Source organism: Podarcis pityusensis, assembly GCF_964106645.2.
Source record: "Podarcis pityusensis genome assembly, chromosome: 7".
Lineage (NCBI taxonomy): Eukaryota > Metazoa > Chordata > Lepidosauria > Squamata > Lacertidae > Podarcis > Podarcis pityusensis.
Window position 1 is genome coordinate 60,300,222 of NC_138031.1, and position 26,404 is coordinate 60,326,625.

Below are 26,404 nucleotides of genomic sequence, written 5' to 3' on the forward strand. Positions count from 1 at the left end.
ACTCTATTTAATACAACAAATCTGACAAGTGCTAGTATGGTTAAAAGGAAGTCGAATAAAATGGTAGGTATACAAAATTAAAACTTAATAATAATTTTAAAAGGATAGAAAGTCTTTGTAAACCCAATAGGTAAAAGCAACTGATCTGTTTTGTAGGCTGCCTCACAAAAGTTTGTGACTAATGCTGTACTTTCTAGTGTTCCATCTTCTAGAAGTAAACTCCTAGCCAAGTCTATCCCTCTTTTCATGTATATAGTAGGCTTGTTCACACATTATCCTGAACACAGGTACAAGCTGTCTCTCCACATGCACAAGTGTTTGTCTGAAAGGACACTTAATGATTTGTACTACTGTGTACATGGGCTGTACACTTGTTGAATGTTATATGTGGATAACTGTTCCAGTATACAACACAACAATATTTGTACACCGATGATAATCTTTCTCTTTCTTTCTTTCTTTCTTTCTTTCTTTCTTTCTTTCTTTCTTCCCCACCCATCTGGCTTGGTTTCCCCAGATGCTCTGGGCGGCTTTCAACAGAACATTAAAAACAGAATAAAACTTCAAACATTAAAAACTTCCCTAAACAGGGCTGCCTTCAGTTGTCTTCTAAAAGTCAGATAGTTGTTTATTTGTTTGACATCTGATGGGAGGGCGTTCCACAGGGCGGGTGCCATTACTGACAAGGCCCTCTGCCTGGTTCCCTGTAACCTCACTTCTTGCAGAGAGGGAACCACCAGAAGGCCCTCAGAGCTGGACCTCAGTGTCTGGGCTGAACAATGGGGGTGGAGACACTCTTTCAGGTATACTGGGCCAAGGGACGTACAGGGACCGTACACTCATCGAATGTTACGCATATACTTGTTGAAGGTAACACCTCTGTTCTTTTAACTGGGGTGATGAAATAACTATCCAGGTACTTCTTATTGGCCCTTCCTGGTTTTTCTCCAAACCTCTGCAGAGGTGTAGAAAAGGTCAACGCCACCCCGCAGGTGGGACGTCCAAACTTTTTTAAAAAAGAGCATCCAAGCTGTTGTCTTTATTGTACAATCCTGACAGTGGTATGCACCATAACAGTGAGTTTAGGCACCTCATATGCCCAGGCAATGGGGAACAAAAGCACTGAAATTGGGGGCATCTGCAAATGCTCTAAATTGTGCCCTAATGGTCACCAACCATTCACACTTCCTTCCGCAATATTACTCTAAAACAACGTAGTTAAAATATGAGCCTTATGCAGTTGCTGCTGTCGATCCTCACCAATGCTGGCCTTACTAGAGATGCTAAATTTGCAAGTGAATATCTTTAAGGTATTGGCAAGTTTAATTACAGCCGAAGGAAAAGCACCGCCTATTTGAAAACCCATACTGTAGTGTCTGCACTCTCTTTCAAAATATAATGCCAGCTACTTCTTGCTTCTAAATAAAACCTGCTATTCACTGAGAGTCTCATATATATGCCGGATGTTGAAGTCGGCTTGTAGCAATTATTGATAATCAAGACAATAACCCAAGGGAAACCGTCTCAGTATATAAAGGTACAATATCCCCTAATTGGGTTTGCATGGCAACAATGAGAGCGTTGGCATTGTCTTTCATAGAAAACGTCCCTGACTGTGCATACAACAAATCCATGAAGGCTGGAGCAGCAAAGTCAGGATAATGCGATGATAATAAATGCAACCCGTTTTCAGTCAGTGATGGATTTTCTGTAGATTTTTATCTCCAGGAAGTACAGAAATGAGATGCAATATGTTCCTTCTCCTGAAGAGAGTGGAAGCTTGTGGATTCTGTGCTTCAAAAAATATGTTTTCTTTAAAAAAAAACACAACCTGCTCTCCGTTGCTGTTCAAGTCTGGTGATGCTATCAGCCTCAACTCTCTTTAGCCCCCCACCCCCTCGCTTCCATATTCTGTATCACTCTCAAACTGAATTATAAGTAAATATTTAGGCAGGCTTACGCAAAACCTTAATATATGCAATCCGCTTCAAAGAATTGAAGCATTGTTGTTATTGTTATTTATTAATCACCTTCCACATATATTTCTCAATATGATGTGCACAATGTAAAAAAAAAAGCAGCTTAAAAACAGCACAAAAAAATCACATGAAAAGTGTACTGCATGAACATTAATACAGTGCATCAGTCCTAACATATGCACTTTTGCTAGCTATTTCCTGCAATGTAATGCATTTTTGTACATTGTTTTCACTGATATCTGCGTTTTAATGCACACTTTTTGAAGAACTGAATCGCAAAATTTGGAGAAGCGTAGACGCTGAAAGGTAGCTGTGCTCTGGTTTTCTTATTGGTTCAGGGAGAGCCAATTAGGTGGATTTACATAAAATGCAAGCAAATAAATTATTCTGCATCCAAAACTTCTGGATATAAAAGGGTAACATGTCCTCCTTGAGGAGTCTGCAATGTAAAGACTAGCTTGGCCCCTAGCTAGTAGGAAGATGATAATAGTCAGTTGTTAGGGTGGAAGAAATGCAAGGTTTGATGTGAGTGGTGGTGACTGAAATAAGCTGCTTTGATGGCAAGAAGTCACTTTCTGATTGCAATAACTTATTTTCTCAAAAACGGCTGAGTGAGGTCGGATTCTGCAAATATCAATTGTTCTGATTAAAAATCAGCTGTCCTCAAAGCTGTCCATTATGTGTTATTACAAAGCGAATGGCGTCGCATCGGATTGCTCTGGGTAGATTATCCAATTTTCTTCAGCACCGATGATTCATCAGCTACATTATCAGCTAAGGGCATGATCTTGCCATAGAAGTGCAATACAGCAACCGACTTTTGAAGATACTGAGCAAATCAAGGCGGTGCATTGCTGGTCAGATTCAGGTTAGATGAATCGTATCACTAAACAACCCCCACCAATTGCACATTTCTCCTCTGGGATACCCTTGCCGTAAATTCAGAAAAAATAATAATAACTGTAGATTAGTACTAACCCCCTAAGTCTTAGCAGTGACATTTCCCTGTGGGGAAGAGAACCCACATGTCACTTTTTATGCTCAGGCGAACACATGATGTGGTACTCTTATGTGCTGTTTGGATGTTCTTATAGGTTTGTTACAATGAATCCAGAACATCCTAATAAAGTATTGGTTAAAGGTAAAGGGACCCCTGACCGTTAGGTCCAGTCGTGACCGACTCTGGGGTTGTGGCACTCATCTTGCTTTATTGGCCGAGGGAGCCGGTGTACAGCTTCCGGGTCATGTGGCCAGCATGACTAAGCCGCTTCTGGGGAACCAGAGCAGCGCACGGAAACGCTGTTTACCTTCCTGCCGGAGCGGTACCTATTTATCTACTTGCACTTTGACGTGCTTTCGAACTGCTAGGTTGGCAGGAGCAGGGACCCAGCAACGGGAGCTCACCCTGTCGCGGGGATTCGAACCGCCGACCTTCTGATCGGCAAGCCCTAGGCTCTGTGGTTTAATCCACAGTGCCACCCGTGTCCCTTAAAGTATTGGTTACGTGCCCTTATTACTTCAACATATTTTATTACCCTCCTTGTTACATAGAAGTGGGCTTTCTTCCTGAGTCACCTGGAACAATTTGCTCTTTTGGCAGGGTTATATAGTGCGCAACTTCTGTTGAACCATCTATGATCAGGTGTCTTGGTAACTGAGGTCTGGAGAGCATATGTGTCTCACCTAGTAATGATAAATCTCAGGCTGTGTGTGTAAGTAACACAGTAACCTAAGAACTTCCAGTTTCATGCGCATTAGTAAATGGCATTGCCTTAGTTCCATTTCACATCTGCTCCTTTCCTCAAGCTTCCTTCTCCTTCACAGGTTCCTGTTTCTTAATCCATTGCTTGTTCTGCCCCCCTTCTTGCCTTTAGACATTCTACTTTTCAGTCTTCCTGACTTCTGGGGCCTCTTCCCAGACTTCAGACTTCCCAACCAAGCTACTCCTGCCCTGAGCCTGTCATAGGCTTAATCCCAGCCAAAATGACAACCATCTTGCCCTGAAGAGCAAGGAGATTAAAAGGAGAAATAGATATGTGTGTCATCAGCATATGCCAGGCATAGGCAACCTCGGCCCTCCAGATGTTTTGGGACTACAACTCCCATGATCCCTAGCTAACAGGACCAGTGGCCAGGGATAATGGGAATTGTAGTCTCAAAACATCTGGAGGGCCGAAGTTGCCTATGCCTGGCATATGTCATCAACAACACATCCTGAAACTCTGTATGCCCCCAACTAAGTGGCTCCATATAGATGATCCCCGTGGAACTCCATACTGGAGAACCCATGGAGTTGAGTAGTGCTCCCCAAGAACCACCTTCTGGGGAGGCATCTAAACAGGAGTGGAAGCACTGCAGTTTGGTGTACCCAGCTCAGACAGATGCTATGGAAAGCTGTTGAGGGATCAAGGAGAATCAACACAGTGACACACACCCTGTCTCTCTCCTGACACAGGTCATTGCAAACAGCAACCAATGCAGTTTCCCTACATGTATTTTTATATGTATTTTATCACAATGTATACATCCAGTTCATTCATATTTTATATCAATGCACACATTTCTAAATGTATTTCAGCTTACATTTAAAAAACATAATTTGGTACATTTTTAGATGAGAACTGCACCGTAAAATTCCAAGAACTGTGAAATCTGAAGCATAACTGTTTTCTGGCCTATGTGTTAATCCAGGAGGTGCAAATTAGGTCAGTTTCCTTCAAAATGTGGGCTGAACAAAACTCTCCTCCATCCCTACTTAAACCCCAGGCTTGCAGGCCCGGTCTGAAAATTGGTCTACAGATACAACAAACACAAATTAACTTTCCCTGTCCTCTAAGAAGCTGGACTTCAAAGATCTTGAAAGCTTTGTTCTCCAAGTAGTTGGGATGTTCACAAGCATTGTGCAGCTGGAACATTCTATGCTCTCACACCAGTTTAGCCATTTGGTGCCAGGGGATTTCGTTATCAGAAGCACAATACTATATAGTGCCCCAAAGCATCCTTAAACTCTGAAATTTATTCTGTCATAAAATTCTGTAGATCATTCTAGTTTCCCTCGCTTTCTGATGAACACAGTGAAGAGTGACTGCTTGTGTATTATATACTGTTGAAGACCACCCAAATCAAGGAAAGACTTACCGGTAAATGTGATCTACCATCTTTGCTTTATAGGTCGCAAAGCTCTGTCCAAACACATGAAAGGTTTGTGATGTTAATGCCAAGCACCTTCCTTCCTTCCCTATCTCCTGGGCAATAATGTTGATTACTATTGTAACTGTTACACTAATTATGCACAATACTTTCCAAAGTAACAGGAAAAAATCGACGTTGGTTGATTTCTATTTAATAAAACAATATTTCGCTCCTAATGAAAGAGTTACTGTCGATATTCAATGGATGGTACTTTGCATGCTCTGCGAAGCAAGACAATTTTATGGGGTGATTCTTTGACAGCTTTTCAAAAGCCAGCCAGCAATGGCCACTGACATTTAGTCAAATTGCCGGTGGCATCTCTGGCCTGGGAAGATCCTGGGACAAATTCCAAGATACCAGCTCAACATTTGGATGAGTCTGCCTAAAAGGCCCCAAGGATAATGCTGGAAGAAATATCTTTACTGACTCCAGGACGTTGGGAGGCTGTGCATTAATTGTTCTCTGGAATGATGGAAGTGCACTTGGCATTAAGAGCAGAACAGTCTGCTTAGTTTCATAGTTTTTGAAATGAAACTATTTCCCGCATGTGAAGGCCTGGTCAAGCTGGCCTGACATGGGCACATCCTTTTCTCTGAATCTGTGTGAAGCTTTATGGTTACAGAAAAGTTGAGATTCGTGTGATGGGCACATCATGTCTGGATCTGACACTGACAAGTCAGAATCAAACTCAATTAAGAAAGGTCATGCAAAGCGAGCAGAATTTGGAAGGAACCGTAGTGCTAAAGAAGCCTCTCTTCAGCGGAAGCATTTCAACCCAAATCTTTTCCTACCTCCCCTTCCAATCCCCACATACTTCTCAACATTATTTTCTCTCAGAGTCACTGTTACTCCTGCAGGAGACCAAACAGTCTCCACCCAGTTACAAGCTGGATGGCAATTCTAAGCTGCCTTTCTCTCCAGCCTGGCAGAGCCTCCGCCAGCTGCCTCCGACCAAGTGACCAGTAATGCTGGGAGGAGCTGCATACTGCAAAGAGCAAAAAGCCAAGGCTTGTCACCACTCACAGAGATTTGTAGCTTGGGCCTCGTGACATCTGGCTGATATATTTATGGTGCTGCGCTCTCGGAGGCTGTACATTCACATCTGGAGTCTAGACTTTCTGACTCTGCGCACTGGCCTTCAAGACTCCCAGCCCTTTTTGCCTCCCTGCCACTTTTTTTTTTTTTTTTGGCCCTCCCACTCCCACAACTTGAGGCTTGTGTTAGTGGGCTTTATTTGCATCCCAATAACCAGCACACCACTCTCTTACAGCTGCGAATCCTTGCTGCAAAGTTAAAGACATAAAAGTACAGTGATACCTCAGGTTACATACGCTTCAGGTTACATACGATTCAGGTTACAGACTCCGCTAACCCAGAAATAGTACCTCGGGTTAAGAACTTTGCTTCAGGATAAGAACAGAAATTGTCCTGTGGTGGCACGGCAGCAGCAGGAGGCCCCATTAGCTAAAGTGGTGCTTCAGGTTAAGAACAGTTTCAGGTTAAGAACGGACCTCCAGAACAAATTAAGTTCTTAACCTGAGATGTACAAGATTTCTGTAAGCTGCAGTCCTTGGCCTTGCTTCTGAGTAGGCATATATAGAATTAGGCTGATAGTCTCCTGTGGCCCTGTTTACCAGGAACAGACCCTTTTTTCTTATCTCTGTCCCTAGGAAAACTTCCCTTCGCCTCTATTAGGAACATAGGAATCTGCCTCATATTGAGTCAGACCCTTGGTGCATCTAGCTCAGTACTGAGTCACTATCCCTCAGGTCTCTAGACATCAAATCTCTTCGAAGGGGGTATTGGCAGATGTGTCTTTTCTCCAGTGCAATGTGCATGCAAGTGCACAAAGACATTCTGTGCAATCCTGTTTATGTCTTGTCAGAAGTATGTTCCACTGGGAAGGCCAAACTAATGATGAAATTTTGACTTTTCTCTGCTGAGCTCTCTCATTTAGTCTTACAGAACTGCATCAATAACCACAGAATGTTTGATAGATCGAATACATACTATGTAAACCCAATGTGGGGCTTGAACCCACAACGCTGAGATTAAGAGTCTCATGCTCTTACCGACTGAGCTGTCTCAGTCGTTGTCTTAAGTGCATTCATTGACGGCTGGAGGGGAGTACAGGATGGTGCCTAGGTGTTTCTCTGCTGGCATCTGCCAGGGGAGAGGATCACAGGCAGTGTGGGTAGAGGAGAGGCTCTGCCATGGCGGAGTCCCCCAGCTGCACCCAGGCAGGTTGAAAGCTACTGTTGGCATTCACAAGTGGAAAGCCCCAGAATTCACAAATTGCTGCAAAATGTGGAGAACTGAATATCAGATGGAGATATTGAGACGAGAAATTGAGAGCATAGAAATTGGCAGATCCTTCTATCCCTAGTTCCTGGCATCTCCAACCTAGGTCTGAAATTATTATTATTATTATTATTATTATTATTATTATTATTAATACCCTGCCCATCTGGCTGGGTTTCCCCTGCCCATCTGGCTGGCTTTCCCCAGCCACTCTGGATGGCTTCCAACCAAATATTAAAAACAATGCAGCTTCAGACATTAAAAACGTCCCTAAACAGGGCCGCCTTCAGTTGTCTTTTAAAAGTAAAATAGTTGTTTATTGCCTTGACATCTGCTGGGAGGGCGTTCCACAGGGCAGGCGCCACTACCGAGAAGGCCCTGCCTGGTTCCCTGTAACCTCACTTCTTGCAGCTAGGGAACCGCCAGAAGGTCCTCGGCACTGGACCTCAGTGTCCGGGCTGGATGATGGGGGTGGAGACGCTCCTTCAGGTATACAGGACCGAGGCCATTTAGGGCCGTTTAGAGAACTGCTGTCCATCTGTGTAGACAACACTAAGCAAGATGTGCTAGTGATCTGACTGAGTATGAGTATATAAGTATTCCTATCTTCCTGTGATTTGCTCCAGAATGAGACCAGCATGCCTGTATGTTCACATTATCTCCTCTGACACTGCCTCACTTCTGCTCATGGCTCAGAGTTTGGTTTCCTTTTCCTTTCTTGGTTCAGGGTTGTCCTACCAGGCACAACACTAGTTATTTGTAACAGCAGATCTCAAAGGGGTTCGTAAAGGAGCAAGTCACTCATGAAAGGGAAGTTCTACCTCTTAATGGCTAAATCAAATAAAGATGCTGCGAATGCTTCCTTGGCTTCCTTGTGACAGTATTTTGGAAATCTTCTTGGCTGCAAAACTGAGGAACATGATATGCACCTCTGAAAGTGGAGCTAGCATCTGTGTGCATATGGAACAGCAATTTGTGGAGTGTGTGCACTCAGACTGTTCATTGTCCCCTGCAATGCTACTGGATAAGGGTGTGCCAGCCATACCTTTAGAAGACATCTGAAGGCAGCCTTGTATAGGGTAGTTTTTAATGTTTAATGTTTTATTATGTTCTTGTGTATGCTGGAAGGCACCCAACGTGCTGGGCCAACCCAGTCAGATCTGTGGGGTACAAATAAAATTGTTATTGTTATTGTTATTGGAGGGATGCGGGTGGCGCTGTGGGTAAAACCTCAGTGCCTAGGACTTGCCGATTGCATGGTCGGCGGTTTGAATCCCCGCGGCAGGGTGAGCTCCCATCGTTCGGTCCCAGCTCCTGCCCACCTAGCAGTTCAAAAGCACCCCTCAGTGCAAGTAGATAAATAGGGACCGCTTTATAGTGGGAAGGTAAACGGCGTTTCCTTGTGCTGCGCTGGTGCTGGCTTGCCAGCTGCAGCTTCGTCACGCTGGCCACATGACCCGGAAGTGTCTTCGGACGGCGCTGGCTCACGGCCTCTTGAGCGAGATGAGCACGCAACCCTAGAGTCGGACACGACTGGGCCGTACGGGCAGGGGTACCTTTACCTTTACCTTTATTGTTGTTGTTGCTATTGTTGTTATTGTTGTTGCTGCTGCTATTGCTGTTGTTGTTGCTGCCGCTGCTGCTACTGTTGCCATTATTATTATTATTATTATTATGAATTATTATACTATTATTACCAGAAGCAATAAGGTGGTGGGCAGTTTGCCAGCCCCCTTTGGAAACTCAGAGGGGGCTGCAAAATTTTAGCACCTTCGGAATGTGAGCTGTCCTGGAAACTTGCATCCATATGCAAAACCTGGAGAGGGGAAAGGATTGGAGAATAATGAGACAGCACGGTAAAAGTGTTACAAATGTGAATAATATTTTGCAGCACTATGGAAAAAGCGAGCAAACCTCTAATACACATGCACGCCCACGCCCACCTCAAATCAATAAAATATGAGGGCACTGCGGCTGCATTCATGCAAGGAACATTTTCTCAACAATATTAGTATTCTCTGTTCAGTATTCGGGGCGAGTGTGGATCAGACAGTCGCAGGCAGCAGGAATCAGACAGAGTAAATAAGAGCAGAGAGAGGAGCAGGAGAACGGAAAACAGAATAGTTGCAATGACTGGAGTATGCCCATGAATTATTCAGACATTCGGAGAGCGGGATTCTGGCTCTTTGCTTTAGTCTGTTCATACGGGCAGAGAATGTCAGAAGGCGACCCCTCCAAAAAGTTACTCCTCGTGCCGACAGACATCCTCTCCTATCTTCTCACTCTGCCATTAATAGGGATGAGTGGGGAATGCGGCTGGAAGGTTCGCAGCCTTCAAATCCAAACCACTTCTCTCTCTTTTTATTCTTTATTTATGCAATTTCTTTAAGAAGAAAGGAAGCTCCTAGGAAAATGAAAGAAAGACAAGAGTGAACAAAGGAAGCATTCCAATCAAGGTCAATCAGGCAGATCAGAAATCACAAAGGAAATCTTATGCATGCATTTATCTACCTTTGGATGTGTCTGATTAAATAGGTGCTATAACAGGAGACACCAGTAAGGCACCTGTGCACACCCAAACCTGCAGAAGCCTTCCTGGCATCCACAGGGTCCCCTCCCCCTGCTGGTACGAGACAGGAAAGTAAGTAGCATTGTATTATAACCAACATACAGGACATGGGGCATCCCTGTGCTATATGCCATGCAAGCAAGTTATATGCAAAGCAGCACTAGGCTGTGATTTAGTGCTCAAAACCGGGCACAGTACTCTGAAGCAGAATAGAGCAGTAAGGAAATTTCTTGTGATCTGGACACTATAGCTCTGTTAATGCAACCTAGAATTTCATTAGCCTTTTCCCGCCTGCCACATCACTTTCCTGACTTATCTTTAATTTGTGGTTTTCTTTTTTTAAAAAAAACCTAGATCAGTGTTTTTCAAACTTGGGTCTCCAGCCTTTATTGGACTACAATTCCCATCATCCCTGACCACTGGTCCTGCTAGCTACAGATGATGGGAGTTGTAGTCCAACAGTAGTTGGAGACCCAAGTTTGGGAAAGACCATCCTACATCCTTTCCACATGTTTTGCTGTCAAGCCAGGCAGCTTCTGGGCTACATATGCACGACTGATTCCTCCTACCTAAATGTAGAACTTTGCATTGATATCTATTGAAGTTCATTTTGTTAGCTGGCCCGGCAACTTCGTTGTCATTAGCGGATTTGATGAGCACCCCTCCCCACCACCATTTATAGAGATACTAACTGAGAGTGGCATTCTGCAGACACTTGCAGGGTAACTGATAATGGCTGAGTGGAGGCATTTTTTTTTTTAACAACACAACATCTTTATCCTTGTCCCATCCAACCACATGAGTTTCAGAAACTGAAAGCAGGACTTGTTGAGGTTTGCTGGAACATGCAAATCTGCTTTCACAGTAAAAAGTATTAAATTGAAAACTTCATTCATCGTCTTGTTTTCAAGTTAAGTTTTGAATCCAATGTTACAAGGTTGGGGAAAGGCTTAGAAAGATTATGTGTTCTCTTGCAAATGAAAAACTGTGTCTGCAGGACTTTGTTTTGTTAAATATATTCTGCAAAGCAGAATGTTCTTTTGTCTGTTGTTCCTTTATCAGAGTTGCTAGTTTATTTGTGGGTTTTCTGTATTCATTCCACCCATTTCCTTCTCTCTCTCTCTCTCTCTCTCTCTCTCTCTCTCTTTCTCTTTCTCTCTCTTTTTTTTTTTGGGGGGGGTAAATGTAATACAGTAGCCTTTTCCCTTTTTTATCTACAGGTGCACCAAATAGTCTCTTGCTTTGATTTCCAGGTCAAAGGTCCTCTCCAAGATGAGGGGGTGAGGATAGCTGTCAATTCAGATATTTTAAAGAAGTTTTTCAATCCTGTCTGCTGCCATTTGTTCTGCATATCTGCTGGTGTTTGGCACCTTTCCCCTCTAGGTCATGGTTTGTTTTCGTCTTCTTCTGGGAGTGATCCCAGCCAATCAAGGCTCACACCATAAATGTTATGATATCACGAAACTGTGCGTTGTCAGTGAGACTGGCTATTTGCTGATATCACTGAGGGTGAACAAAGGCCATTCTGAGCAAGGCTTGATGCATCCTAAATAGCTCAAGCATTTCAACTACCTTCGAAGCTATTGCTTAAAAAAAAAAAACTCTCTTAAATGGGGAATGCTTTTCAATGCTGGGTTTAGCCCTATTTTAATCTAAACTATAGGGGGCATGAAATATTTAGTTCATCGCAGTACTAAAAGTCATTGTTAGCTGAACTCTGCTTTTTCATTCAATAACTGAACTGAAGCAGAAAATATGTCAGCTCAGGTTAGGTTTGAGAACATAGATTCCCACCCCCCTTTCTATGGAGATCGGAGTGTCATTAAAACAGAGCAAACACATATATTTTAACTGCTCTACTGGTTATTCTCACAGGAAAGGAAATTAAAAAAGATGATTATTGCAGGGTTCAATAGAATGTAAATACACTAATAATTTCACAATAATACACTGTACGTGACATCTGTGGTAATGTCACCTGAATTCATCATGAGCTGTGTTATTCCAATGAATATTCAGTGTCTGCTAAGCAGGATATGTCTTTGTGTAAATATTGTATCACACAACTGGGTGTCATTGATATTGGAAACATGCTGTGTGATGCGCGGGAGCCAAACGTTCCACTCGTACATCATGCCAATGTTCCTGTAAACACCAGATCTAGAGAAGCTAACTGGAAATACCCTTTATTATTATGCTGCTGCGGCTTATGACAACTAAGCAGGGATTGCTAAAATTACTATTACCCAAATGGTAATGAGGGGTATTCTTTATTCTTAGAAAGAAGCTCACCACAGTTTGGGAACATGTGTGCAAAAAACAGACTCTAGCTGAAGGCATAGGCGAGTAGACAGCCCTCGAACAGCCTTTCCCATCTCTCCCTGGCTCTATCCCTTGGGACTCTCACCTTCGTCCAGTACCTCATTTGAACCTTTATATTAAACCCCTGCCTCTTCCCTCCCTCTCTCCCATTTTTCAGCTTCATACAAGTCTCAAATCCCGGTGGCTCCTGCAGTGAAAACCCACCCAGTATCAGCCGCAAGTTTTGGAGGGCCATTGGGGAAGACATCTTCCTTGGGGCCCCCATCTCAGCAAGTCTACCTCCTCACCAGCACTCATGTTCTGCTGTTCTCCTTCCTCATCCTTGCTTTTAATTGTCGGCTTGTTTGCCAACCAGAGATCCAGCGAGCAAGCAGGCAGTAGTACCTCATCATCATCACCCGCCTGCCCCGTTGAATGGGCCACATGTGTCGAAGACATGTATGTGTGTGTAATGTGTAGTTCTGCCCTCAGCTCTTTTCACTTGCAGCATAGCATTAAAGCTCCTGTGCTTGCAATTTAGAGTAGAAAGGGTTCACCGGTACATTGCCTTGCTCTCAGGGCCAGCTCTGCCATTTCACAGGCTGAAACTATCTGCTTTGGGCAGCAGCATGAAAGAAGGCAGGAACTGGAGTCTCAGTGGTACAGCCAGAGTTTTAAAAGCAAACTTCACCAATCTGGTGCCCTCCAGTTGTTTAGGACTACAGTTTCCATCATCCTTGACCATTGGCCATGCTGGCAGGGGCTGATGGGAGTTATAGTCCAGTAATCTGAAGGGCTAGTGATGTATGGAAGTGAGAGCTGGACCATAAAGAAGGCTGATCGCCAAAGAATTGATGCTTTTGAATTATAATGCTGGAGGAGACTCTTGAGAGTCCCATGGACTGCAAGAAGATCAAACCTATCCATTCTTAAGGAAATCAGCCCTGAGTGCTCACTGGAAGGACAGATCCTGAAGCTGAGGCTCCAATACTTTGGCCACCTCATGAGAAAAGAAGACTCCCTGGAAAAGACCCTGATGTTGGGAAAGATGGAGGGCACAAGGAGAAGGGGATGACAGAGGAGGAGATGGTTGGACAGTGTTCTCGAAGCTACCAGCATGAGTTTGACCAAACTGCGGGAGGCAATGGAAGACAGGAGTGCCTGGTGTGCTCTGGTCCGTGGGGTCACGAAGAGTCGGACATGACTAAACGACTAAACAACAACAATCTGAAGGGCACCATGTTGGCAAAGGCTGCTTTAAAGTATTGGCCCTATCAGGACAGAGGACATTTGGGTTCGGCTTAGGGCAGAATAACATCTTGGGTTGGCACTGTTTATTCTTGTTGTTTGAAATACCCTAGTCTTCCCTTTGCCTTAACTAAGCTTAACAGTGGTGCTTTCTTTGTTATATCTTTGAAAGAATCTTTTAAAGAATCTGTTACCAATTACAGCACTGTAAACTATAATTACCTGTGAGAAGTATTGCCTTGTTCTAGAACACATTGTCGTTTAAGGCAACTGACACTTTATAGATTTGGTCGTTTTGACCTCAGTTTACAAAAATATTATTGACCACAGTGAAATCTGGTCATTGCAACATTTAAGGATTATAGGATTATACTGGATAGGGGGGGTGTTTCGTAAGCCTTTTTTAAACACAATGGTATATTCCATCCTGGTGGCCAGGGTCACATTTCACTGTTCCATCATGACTCAGTGACTTTTAAAAACACATATGACATTCAGATGGAAGCAGTGGTATAACCCAAATCCTTTAGTGGGATTATGTCTATTATCTCATCTGGCACTGGAGATTTACAAGTTATATAGACTTATAAATGGCTTAGCTACACAAACAGTCTGTTAAGGGAACATAAGAGAAAACAATGACTCTTGGGACTTCTGTGGCATTCAGAATAGAGCTAGACCTGGATCTCAAGTTGAGGAATATTTAGAACTGGAACTCAAGGAAGGTTTTTATTAGGAGAAATCTGTACTAAAATGCAGATGAATTTTCAGGGGGATTATTTTAACGAATAATCCCCCTGAAAAAATGCAGAGACATCACCTTGCCAACAAAGGTCCGTATAATTAAAGCTATGGTTTTCCCAGTAGTGATGTATGGAAGTGAGAGCTGGACCATAAAGAAGGCTGATCGCCGAAGAACTGATGCTTTTGAATTATGGTGCTGGAAGAGACTCTTGAGAGTCCCATGGACTGCAAGAAGATCAAACCTATCCATTCTTAAGGAAATCAGCCCTGAGTGCTCACTGGAAGGACAGATCCTGAAGCTGAGGCTCCAATACTTTGGCCACCTCATGAGAAGAGAAGACTCCCTGGAAAAGACCCTGATGCTGGGAAAGATTGAGGGCACAAGGAGAAGGGGACGACAGAGGATGAGATGGTTGGATGGGGTTCTCGAAGCTACCAGCATGAGTCTGACCAAACTGCGGGAGGCAGTGGAAGACAGGAGTGCCTGGCGTACTCTGGTCCAGGGGTCACAAAGAGTCAGACACGACTAAATGACTAAACAACAACAAAAAATTTAACTAAAATTCTCAACTTGCTATTGGAAATGTGTGAAATTGAATTTAAGATTGGAAAAAAATGAGAAAGGGAGAGAACACATATCAAGAGATTCATCCACCCCTAAACCAAAGTAAGGGTGCCTAGGACTTCAGCCTTAATAGCTACCTTTCTGCACAGTACTAGTAAAACTGCTCCTTCTAATTCATTTCATAAAGCTTAACACTACAGTTGCCATCCTTGGCTATCAGTTCTGGTCTGCGTTCAGATGCGCATATGAACCATTAATGGAATATTAATCTTGCCATTGATTGGAGCTGAAAACATAACTGGGAAGGGGACCACAATGGAACTGTACAAACAATGCAATCCTAACCATGTCTACTTAGAAGTCCTGTTGAATGCAAAAGAGGTTCACTGCTAGGTAAGGCTGGCAGACTAAGCTGGTTCGAGTTGCTAGGAATGTTGTTGATGATTATGATTATGATTGTGATTGTGATTATTTATTAAATTTATATACCACCCTTCATCCAAGGATCACAGGGTGGTTTACAATATAAAAACACAAAGATATATAACATAATTGCAAACCAAACAATAATCCCACCCCATCGTTTCACATCCTTTTGATCTGTCTATAATACAGTTCTCTTAATGGACAACAACCTTTCCACTTTGGAGGTTCCAGTACAAAACAAACCCCATATTTGCAAATCTGTCCATTCCTCCCCTCACCCCCATAAGCCCAGTACAAAACCCCAAAAGGAAAGCACAACCCGGAAAAGCGAGGTATCCCCATTCCTTAAACAACATGCAGCGCCATCTAGTGACTGTAATGAGCAAAACCTCCGAATAAATAGATCGCTCCACTTCCGGGGCGGGGCTAATTCTGATGCACAGAAAGACCAAATTGTTGTGGCACCTAATTTTTTTTTTTCTTGAGTGGGGTCAGCTAATGAAGTAAGATATTTTCCACAGAAGCTGCTGCCTCACAAGACTCTTGATTATTTATTTATTTATTTATTTATTGTATTTATATTCCAGCTTCACACCCCCCAGGAGTGCCAGGTGGTGTGCATGGGTCTCCTCATCCTTATCTGATACCCACAACAACTCTGTAGGTTGGGCTGAGAGCCAGTGACAGGCCCAAGGTCAAGCAGTCATTCTGTCAGTGCTACACCAGGGCTGAGGGATCTGTTGCCCTTCAGATGTTGTTGAACTCCAGCTCCTACCAGTCCTAGCCAGGCTAAGGAGGGGCACAGTTTCTACAGCCCCCTGTGCCACACCTTTCCTAGCTACTGCTCCCTTGTTCCATACAGCCTTCACTGATGATGTATTCTTGAGGGGAACATGAAGAATCTGCTGTGCTTGGGACTGTTCAGTTGAAGGGATGTACTGCTACTTCCGCTAACACATTTGTGACTTTCAAGAAAGGGATGTTGAGCTCACCATGAAGCCATATAGTGGCATACCTGCAGAACTGAATGCAGTGTCACAGTAGGAGGAGAAATCTCTCTGTGGTTACTAACACCAGTATTGCAGTAACTGCCTGAGATGAATCTTTGCTTGCAAGTTGACCGCAGCGAGTTTAGTGTGCTCCTGTTTCCTTTCCACAGTGCCAAAACCACCTACAGTGGTACCTCGGGTTACATATGCTTCAGGTTACATACACTTCAGGTTACAAACTCCGCTAACCCAGAAATAGTAGTTTGGGTTAAGAACTTTGCTTCAGGATGAGAACAGAAATCACGCGGCGGCGGCGCGGCAGCAGCGGGAGGCCCCATTAGCTAAAGTGGTGCTTCAGGTTAAGAACAGTTTCAGGTTAAGAACGGACCTCCGGAATGAATTAAGTACGTAACCAGAGGTACCACGGTACTTAGATTAACAGCTGGTCACCAAACCATCAGATTTTCCCTGACGAACAAAGGTGCTTGTGCTGGACCAGCTACAACCCTGGAACCACTCTGAAAATGGAGGTGCCATTGCTGTAGCGTCGAGGGTGCCGGGGGGGGGGTCGTTGCCTCAGGTGCACAATGGGGAGGGGGGCACGAACCAGGCGCTCCCTACAGAGATCCCTGTCGCCCCCTGCCTGGCTCCAGCAGCAAGGGCTGGGTGAGCACAAAGGGTGAAGAGCACCCTCTGTGCTTCACCCAGCCCTCGCCCCCTTGTCAGGATGTTGTCAGCAGTTCCTGGCTGGTTGCCCAGGAAAGTATAAAGACAAGGAAAAGTTTGTTACAGTCCTTTTTTAGTTCAAACTTTACAGAGAGAGGCTGTAGGACCCAGCCTCTTGGATAATGGCGTTGCCCCGAGTGAATCTCCACCCCACCCCCGTCTCTCCCACTTCCTCATTCGTTGTCGTCATCATCTCCTCTATGGGTGCTGCTATGAGCCATCTGTCTTTGAGCTCTTTGCTCTCCTACTTTTAAAGCTTGCCAGGTTCTGGGAGATGGAGGATCTGGAATGCTCTCTAATGACAACATGTCAGCTCTGGCTCTCCCATGATTTCCCAACTTTCCCCCTCATCTGCCTCTGAGCTGTGACCTCCTCAAACCCCTGTTGTAAATCTATACTGTCTTCCTCCTCCCTGGAAGGGTCAGGATGGGCATGCAGTCTCCACCATTCCTCCTCTTCTGCCCAGCCCCTGACACCACAAGAGAACATTACACATTGAAAACTTCCCAATATAGGATCTTTCCAAGTCTCCTAGAGGCCACAGGCAACCATTTACCAAGGTGACAAAGGGAAGCTGTGCCCCTCCACATGCTGTTGGATGCCAACTCCCCCCACCAGCAGCCAGCATGGCCAACAAGAAGGGATGGCCAGATTTACAGTCCAGTAACAACTGGAAAACCCCAGGGCCCCCCACTCTGGACAAAGAAGTAAGCACTGTTGGGTTCATCAGAGCTGACTCTCAGGTACAGGGGGATATAGGACAACACCCTTAGTAAGTTAACTGCCTGAGCCCAGACTTGCGAGTTAGCTGTAGGTGCAGATGTCTGGTCAACTGTGCTGCAAAATGGCCATTTGCATCAACTCAATGTATTGAGCTGCCAAGTAGGGAGGACAATTTTACCAAGTGAGAAAATGTGTGGCAAAATGGTTATCAGCATCACTCTGACATGTTGCATTTATTTCGAAAATCCTGCTGCTTCCGAATGTGTAAATCTTTCCTACAGGGTAAGGGCATTTCAGCTTCTCAGTGCTCTGTTTTTGTGTGTGTGTGAACTTATAAAATGTGCCTTTTATTAGTCCATAAAAGCTATGTTTGGACAGAGAGTGAAATAAAAATTAATGCTTCTTATTATCAACCCAATGCACAGAACAAGCATCTCTTCTGTTCATTTATTTAAATACTCCAAATGCCGCCTGCTAGTAAAACTCCTTCCTGACTCATCAGCTTTACACTGTGAGCTGTGGACTGACATCTGTGAAGTGACTAACACCAACACACAAAGCCATAAAGAAGACCTCTTGCGAAAGGGCAGATACGCATTACGGCAATATCAGCAGAATGTTGCCCCATTTACATTTTCCTACATTAAAGTTTGTGTAACTGATGTCAAATCTATGTTTTTGTAAAGTTTATTGTGGGAAAGTTATTGAAATGTGATGAAGGAACTGTCTCAAATCTATAAAAGTATAATGCATTGATTGGAGCTATCGGAATTTACTGTATAGTTAACTGAAGAAGGCCCAACAACATGTCAAAGCTCGATCCGTTATATACCCGCTCAGTCACTGAGGTCTTTGGGGGAGTCACTGGTAGTTGTTCCTCATAGCTCATATCCACAAAGAGCCATGTGTTCATTACCCTGGGCCCAATTTTATGGAACTCCCTTCCAGCTGATGTCCTGTTGAACTCCCAGTGGCTACTGAATACTTCTGTTGTTGTTATTCCAACAGACTTCTTCACTAAGTTTTGATTTTATAATTTTACCTCATTTTTAGCCTCATTGTATTGGGGTTCCTGTACAGTGGTACCTCGGGTTAAGTACTTAATTCGTTCCGGAGGTCCGTTCTTAACCTGAAACTGTTCTTAACCTGAAGCACCACTTTAGTTAATGGGGCCTCCCGCTGCTGCCGCGCCACCGGAGGACGATTTCTGTTCTTATCCTGAAGCAAAGTTCTTAACCTGAAGCACTATTTCTGGGTTAGCGGAGTGTGTAACCTGAAGTGTATGTAACCTGAAGCGTATGTAACCTGAGGTATCAATGTACACCGCTTGGAAACAACAATTTGCCGTGTGCAAATTGTTTAAACTGTTAAATAAACAAACAAATAAACAGAATGCCAGACTTGAGCCAGGGACACCTGAGTTCAAATCTCTGCCCACCTATGAAATTCACACTCCTGGGGGGTGTGAAGCTGGAATATAAATTTCATAGGTGGGCAGAGTCTGGTCTCAGACTTCAGCCCTACCTACCTTTGAGGGTTGTCCTGATGTTAATCAAGAATGAGCACACAAGCCATTCCCAGCATTGTGAGAATCATCCTCACCTGAGAACTTCTGCAGCTCAACCTGCTACTAAGGCATGCTGTTCAACTGTCCCGAATTGAGCAGGACACCCCTGAATGACAGAAGCTATTCCGGCTTCTGATTGAATCCTGGAATGTCCCGATTTTTGGCCTGGCGCTCTGGCGCGAATCAGCTGGCTGGACACAAAAAAACGAGCACCCCTATTTTGATCAGTGGGATGTTGGAGACATAGCTAGAAAGTTGGGATGCCTATGCCAAGGAATACTCTGACGGTTGTGATCCTATCCAGAGAACTCCCTGTTCATTCTGTATTCTTCCTGGAAGAGCTGCAATTTAACTCTAAATCAGAGAGCAGTTTCTCTTTAATTATTTTATCTCGCTTCACTTTGATGCATAGCTTTGAATTCTAATATTAAAAGACTTCCCCTTAAGCTCCTTTAGGATTTTAACCGGAACATGCTGGTTACTAAACACGATAAGACTTCTAAAAATGTATTTAAAGGCACCAGGGTGTGGAAGACTGGAGTCATGGCACTCCTTGACCCCTTTCAAATGAACATGCTCCCCTCCTCCTACCCTGAAGTCAGTAGCCAGCTACGAGTATTGCTGTTGTACTGTAAACTTTGCATATATTATAACAATTTCTCAGGAGCCGGGGTGATCGCTTATGTAACATGAACTTTATAAGAAACAGTTGTGTTTGCTCCCCTTTTAAAAGAAAGTCTGAGTGTGGTGGGGGGTTTTCTTTTCTTTCTCAACATGTTATTCTTATACACAAGGCTCTGGGTTATTGGATTCCAGCTCGTGTGAATGTTAACTGCATGTTTTTCTCAGTAAAATATCCAAGGCAGGGAGGGGATGGGGATTCTGGAGCACTAGGCACAGCACAGTAACCGCCAAAGGGGCATTTGGGTCAATAATTAATTGTGAAAATATTTCCTCCCACCAACAAGAACAGTTAAGTCAAACCTCTTCGCCACAAAGGGAAAATCCCTTGCTCCTTAGAGAAATTAAAAGCAGCAGAGCTTTGAGGAAATCCAGAGGCTGCCATCATATCTCTGCACATAATGGTCTAAATATTCATAATGGCAAAAGGAAGAGATGGATTCAGCCCTGGATGGATGCGGCTTTACCACAGAGTTGGGTCAATATTGTTTCTGCAGCAGATTCTTGTAAGTGGTATCGTGCTTAAGGCAAATTCAGGAACTGTCCTCAGCGCTTAGTGCTTACATGGTCCCCCTCCCCTACGTCCTGTGCATTGAGCTTGGCTTGTAGGGGTAGAGCTGCAAGGGTATATGCAATGTTTGAGCAGGACCCCCGGAAGGGCACAGGTGGATTTGGAGGGACATGCCATGTCAGGGACCAGGAGATGGGGGTCCCTCCCCCTCCATTTGTTAACCATACCAAGGAAAAGGGTTTCCAAATAGGGCTATACTGTACAGCAGTTCCAGGTTCCAACCCCACAGCAAATAGCATGTCTTCCTGTAAAGAGTGTAAGTGGTACAGATATAATGGTGGGGTCAAGGTGTGGCTACAGCATTGAAGGACAGGTCTGTGTGGTTGTTGTGGGGCTCAAAGACCACAGGACATTTTTCCCAGCTCGACTTTCTAGCATTGATGGCGGACAGAGGAGACCTAGGAAGTGGTGGATAACCTACTTAAGTAAAGTTCGCAGGCACAAACAGGACCACAGCTCAGTGGCAGAGCATCTTCCTGGAAGGGCCCAGGTACAATTCCTGCTGTCTCCAGGTAAGGCTCCTCACTGAGACCCCAGAGAGCTGCTGCCCTTCAGAGTAGCCAATACACAGCTAAATGGATGAATGGTCTACCTCAGTATAAGGCAGCTTGATTTGTTTGTTTGTTAGATTTATATATTGCCCTTCATCCAAAGATCTCAGGGCGGTTCACAAGAAAAAAAACACAAGCCAAAAGCACAAACAAACAGGTAAAACAGAATCAACAAAACAATAACTCCCCTCCCACAAAGACATTTGAACGGCTGTAGAACATTAATCTGTCAAAGGCCTGGTTGAAGAATGACGGTGCCAGACAAACCTCCCTGGGGACACCATTCCACAAATGGGGAGCCACTGCAGAAATGGCCAGTTCCTATGTGTCAGTCAGCTTCCTGTGTTCCAGTAGGTAGCAGATGGTGTGCTGGAGCTGCCTCACTTCTCTGACCTCCTTCTGGCTAAGTTACTCCTGCGTACTGGGATTGAGAGGGACAGGAGACCATTGGCAGCAAGGTCAGCATGGTGCCAATGTGCCGGCAGATACCATCTGGTGCTCCCACCAGCTTGTTTGTACTACCCCAGCCTCTCTCCATCCCAACATATGTACATCAGTGACCCAGCCAGAGGGAGCTCAGGTGACTGGAATAGCCCTACCATGCCAGTCACTATGGGTTCCAGTTCAGGAAAAAGGAAGTGTATTCCTTATTTGAAAGAATTCCCCAGCATTTGTATGAGCACACAATGTTCAAAGAGTAAATGGGGGCAAGGGCATACATTTCCCCAAACATGGGGACTGCTCTTCAGACCTTTGGTGTGAAGGTCTGAAGAGGGTTTTTCAGGTTTGAAGAGAGTTCGTAACTTTTGCTTGACTAGATAATGCCTGAGCTCACTGCAACCTGGCACCTTCTCTGACATATTTTTGGTGCCAGGTAAAATCTTACCTTTCCCCCAGGCTTTTGTGGGACTGAGATGGTAACATTTTTGTGTGCTGCCTAAGTTTTCTGCTGCTATTTAGGGAGATGGTTGCTTCGTGTATTTGTGTGTGTTTCTTCGTGTCTGTGTGATATTTATGAATTGTATGCGGTTTTGTGTGAATGTATTAATATTATAATGCCTTTTTACTTACTTATTAAGTTTCTGAATAGGCTGTAGTCGCTTGGAGAACTTACTGTAACAAGTGACTAATAGGTCTAACAAATAATAATAATAAATTGTTCCTTCCACACTTCAGTTCCCCTTTCAGGAAGAACACTTTAAAAAAAGAGAGAGAGAATGAAAATTTGATTAGACTGAAATATGTGTACATGAGCCTGGATTCAGTTGTAGTTTGACTTTTAGGAAAACTCAAATCTTGCTGTGTTAAGGTAACATTCATTTGCCTATAAACAACACCTACCAATGTGAATAGTTCTTGACATGCCTAGAAGGGTAAAAGGTTACTTTTCTTTTACTGGTATCTAGGCTCCTGCTTTACAAGCTCATAAGTAAAAGACAGACCTGGAGTGCTAGCGCTTGAGCATGGCCCCATGAACAAGGAATCTCACATCTTTGCCAGGGAGATAAATAAGGGGGAAACATCTGCTATTTAAGCCTTGCATTCACCTATAAATCTAAATGACAAATGCGATCCCAAAAGCTGAAATCATCTGCAGTTTGCAGGAGACACACACACACACTCCTGGAACTTTCAGGGACATTAATGAATGCCCATTCTTTCATTCCCTATAACAGCACAGGAAAGATGTCTGGAGAAGCCAGTCCACATAAAGGGCCAAAAAGCACATAACAATAGAGCTGGGAATTAGAAGTAAATGTCTGGATGCTTTGTGATTTTGAAAGGCTTTGGGTTGTGGGATGGTTATGTGTCTGTTCTGTCTCCCACTTTAGGGAAACTGGACCTGGTTCGCCTCTGAATATTTTTCCTTCATAGCAAGGAGTAAATACAAAGGCAGATGGGCTGCTCTTCAGAAGCGATTAGAAACTTTAGCGGGTGCACATTTCAGTGGCCAGGTTGCTGCTGGAGCATGTTGCTCTGGTCTTATTTGACTTGCGCTGATTACCAATTTATTTCCATGCACAACTCAAAGTGCTGATTATGATCACTGTAGCCTGGAATGATCTGTGACCAGACTATTTGAACAACTGTCTTTTTCTACATGATCTTGCATCCTTTTCACATTCATCACCCGACTTCTTGATTGGTGTGAGGTTCAGTTGGCTGGAATGTGGTACAAAGCCTACTCAGTACCAACATTACACAACGCTGTCCCTCAGAAGAACCATTTGACCTCTCTCTTTTGGCCTTTAGAGAAATGGTCATGAACTTTCTGCTTCTCTGTGCCTTTGGATGACAGTAAAAAACTGTTTGACAGTGGAATGGGGGACCTCAGATGTTAGTGGACTCTCATTTGTTGGAGAGAGTTTTAAGCAGAGGATAGATGGCCACCTGTCAGGGTGTCTTTATCTATGATTACTGCATTGGATGGAGTCAGACTAGATGATTCCTAGAGGTCCTTTCCAACTGATAATAATAATAACTTTTTAATTTATACCCTGCCCATCTGGCTGGGTACTCTAGGATGCTATGGTTTTGTTTTGTTTTGTTTTAAGCTTCCTCCCTCCCCCCCCTTCCTTTGGTCGTAGATAAGCAGGACAAAGTGAAAAGAGTCTCTTACCATTTAAAGAGTCTTTAATTACCACAGCAAAAGAACAATCCCAGTTAAGGATTCCACCCACTTCCCCCCTAGTCACTTCCGTCTTGCAACCTGATCTCGCAACCACCCTGCTTTTTGTGTCGCTGCCTTATCTGCTCTACGTGCCCTTGGACTGATAGGCTGAACACTTTCTAGTGAGAGGGAGAGTCTGTTAGCTCTCTCTCTCTCTCTCTCTCTCTCTCTCTCTCTCTCTCTCTTCTTCTTCACTTTGCTGTTCATCCCCCAGTTCTTCCCAACTTTTGTCTTCAGAACTATGCCCCTCTGCAAACCACTGTTCCAAATCTATACTGCTCCACTGCTCCTGGGCAGTTTCAGCATCCTGGTCAGGAGCAGGCGGAGGTGGAGGCTCCCACCATTCTCATCAGAGCAGTACTCCTCAGCCTGGTCTCTTGACAGTATACAAACTCTTCACTAAATGAATAAATGCCACTCTGCATTCCACTGAAGCCCTATCCACTTGTTACAGATATAATGAAGGAAACATGTGACAATTGGAGGGGCAGTGGGAAAGCTGTACTTTCATGTGCAGAAAGGTGACCAACATGGTGCAGGAGATGCTGACTCGCTCATGGGTTAAACTCACCATATTTGTAATGCTGAGGAGAACCTAAGTGCTGTGTCCATGTAAGGTCCAGTAAAATGTATAGCAATTGTTGTATTTGGTAGCTTGCATCTGTTAGTATGTGATTATAGCTTGACACCCAAGCTAGGGTCTACTATTAAGGTATAAAGACTTTTGAACTCCTACTCTCACCCCAGCGCACCCAAAAGAATTCCCTAGGAGCTGGAGAAGGAGCCATCCAGAGACTTAACAGGCCTAGAATTTATAAATACAAAGGACTTGAAGAGGGTTTTTTAAAAAAAGCATTTTCATATGGAACATACATTATGTATCACCTTCAGGAGGAGCATAGATAACTGAGCAGAGCTCTTCCATTTGACTGGGATAATGGGTGACAGCCCAAGTGTCCTTGTGATAAAGCGAATCACTTTGTCAGAAGGGTGGGCTGTTTATTTATTTATTGCAAGGTCAGTGCGATGCCTAGAAATCAAGTCCTGCTTTCCCCGCATTTCATTTCTTATTGTTGCAGTAGCAAGACACGAGAAAACAAAGCACAGGAGGTGGATTGTGTTGGATCAACTCCATTTCATGGGCAAGCTCATCCTCAATTCAGCTTAAGGTATGCAGTCTCAACCTGCGTACACACGATATCTTTAAAGCACACCCAGAGCCCTTTCAAAGAATTCCGGGTCCCTTATGGAGTTACCATTCCCAGCAACCCTCAACAAACCACAGCACCCAGAATTCTTTGAGGGAGGGAGGTATTTACTTACTTACTTACCATATTTTTCGCCCCCTAGGGCGCACCGGCCCATAGGGCGCACCTAGTTTTTTGGGGGGGAAATAAAGGAAAAAAAATATTTTCCCCCCCAGGTTTGGGGCTGGGGCGGGGGAAGCCCGAGCTTCCCCCGACCCCAGCCCCCAGAACAGGCAAGCTCTCCGCTAGCCGTGGGAGAGCTGCGCGAAGCCGGAAGCCTGGGGCGTGCTGAGCTCAGTGCGCCCCAAGCTTCTGGTTGCAGGCAAGCTCTCCGCTAGCCATGGGAGAGCTGTGCGACTTTGAACAGCTCTCCGACGGCTTGCGGATAGCTTCCTGAAGCCTGGAGAGTTAGAGGGGTCGGTGCGCACCGACTCCTCTCACTCTCCAGGCTTCAGCGAAAGCCTGCATTCGCCCCATAGGACGCACACACATTTCCCCTTCATTTTTGGAGGGGGAAAAGTGCATCCTATAGGGCGAAAAATACAGTACTTACTTTATTTATTTATTTATTTATTTATTTCACTCATATCCCACCCTTTTCTCCAAGTTGCCCATGCAACTCCAAGTTGTACATGCATAGTTCTCCTCACTGAATCTCCACAACAACCCTGTAAGATAGGTTAGGCTGAGAGGCAGTGACTGGTCCAGGATTCACACGGTGAGCTTCATGGCAGAGTGGGGATTTGAACCCTGCTCTCCCAAGTCCTAGTCCGACACTCTAACCGCTACACCACACTGCCTCAGTATGCAGGCTCGGTCCCAAGTTCAACTGGATCTTTCACCATGCGAAGTATACATGTTTGCAGGCTGATAGAAGACATGCCAGCGGGGCTGACCCGCATGCAAATATCATCAAGTTCTGAAACCAGCCATATTGGTGACGTAGAAATTTCTTTTCTGTATTAAAAGCACATAGATTGGGCAAATATTCAGTAGCCCAATACAGTAGCCCGATTTATTCATTACTCGTGTGTATGGCATAAGTGTGTATAGCTAGGAGCAGGGCTACACTTTTAGCTCAAGCAGATACAAGCCCTATTTATAAGTGTGCAGCACTTATAAAGGAATGAGCACAATAAAAAGACTCAAGGGGGGGCTAAAAGGCATGGGCCTGCTCCTCACTCTGCACTCGTATGCCCTACATGTGAGTAGCACACAAATAGGGTTAGGGTTAGTTCCTCCTTCCCCCAACTAGTGACAGCGAGATCCCCTACCCAACTAGGGGTTACACAGCTAACAGAACAACATTGCAATAGGACATGACAATAGGACAGCATGACAATAGGAAAGCAT

General features: G+C 44.4%; 1 long non-coding RNA gene across 1 annotated transcript in view; it reads right to left on the reverse strand.

Moving 5' to 3' along the window:
- Positions 1-25,212, reverse strand: part of LOC308482322 — a 158,873-nt gene extending 133,661 nt beyond the window's left edge. Inside the window, exon 1 of the long non-coding RNA XR_013989216.1 lies at positions 25,132-25,212. This is a non-coding gene — a long non-coding RNA (uncharacterized lncRNA). The remainder of the gene's footprint in view (positions 1-25,131) is intronic.
- Between the last annotated feature and the right edge of the window lie 1,192 nt (positions 25,213-26,404).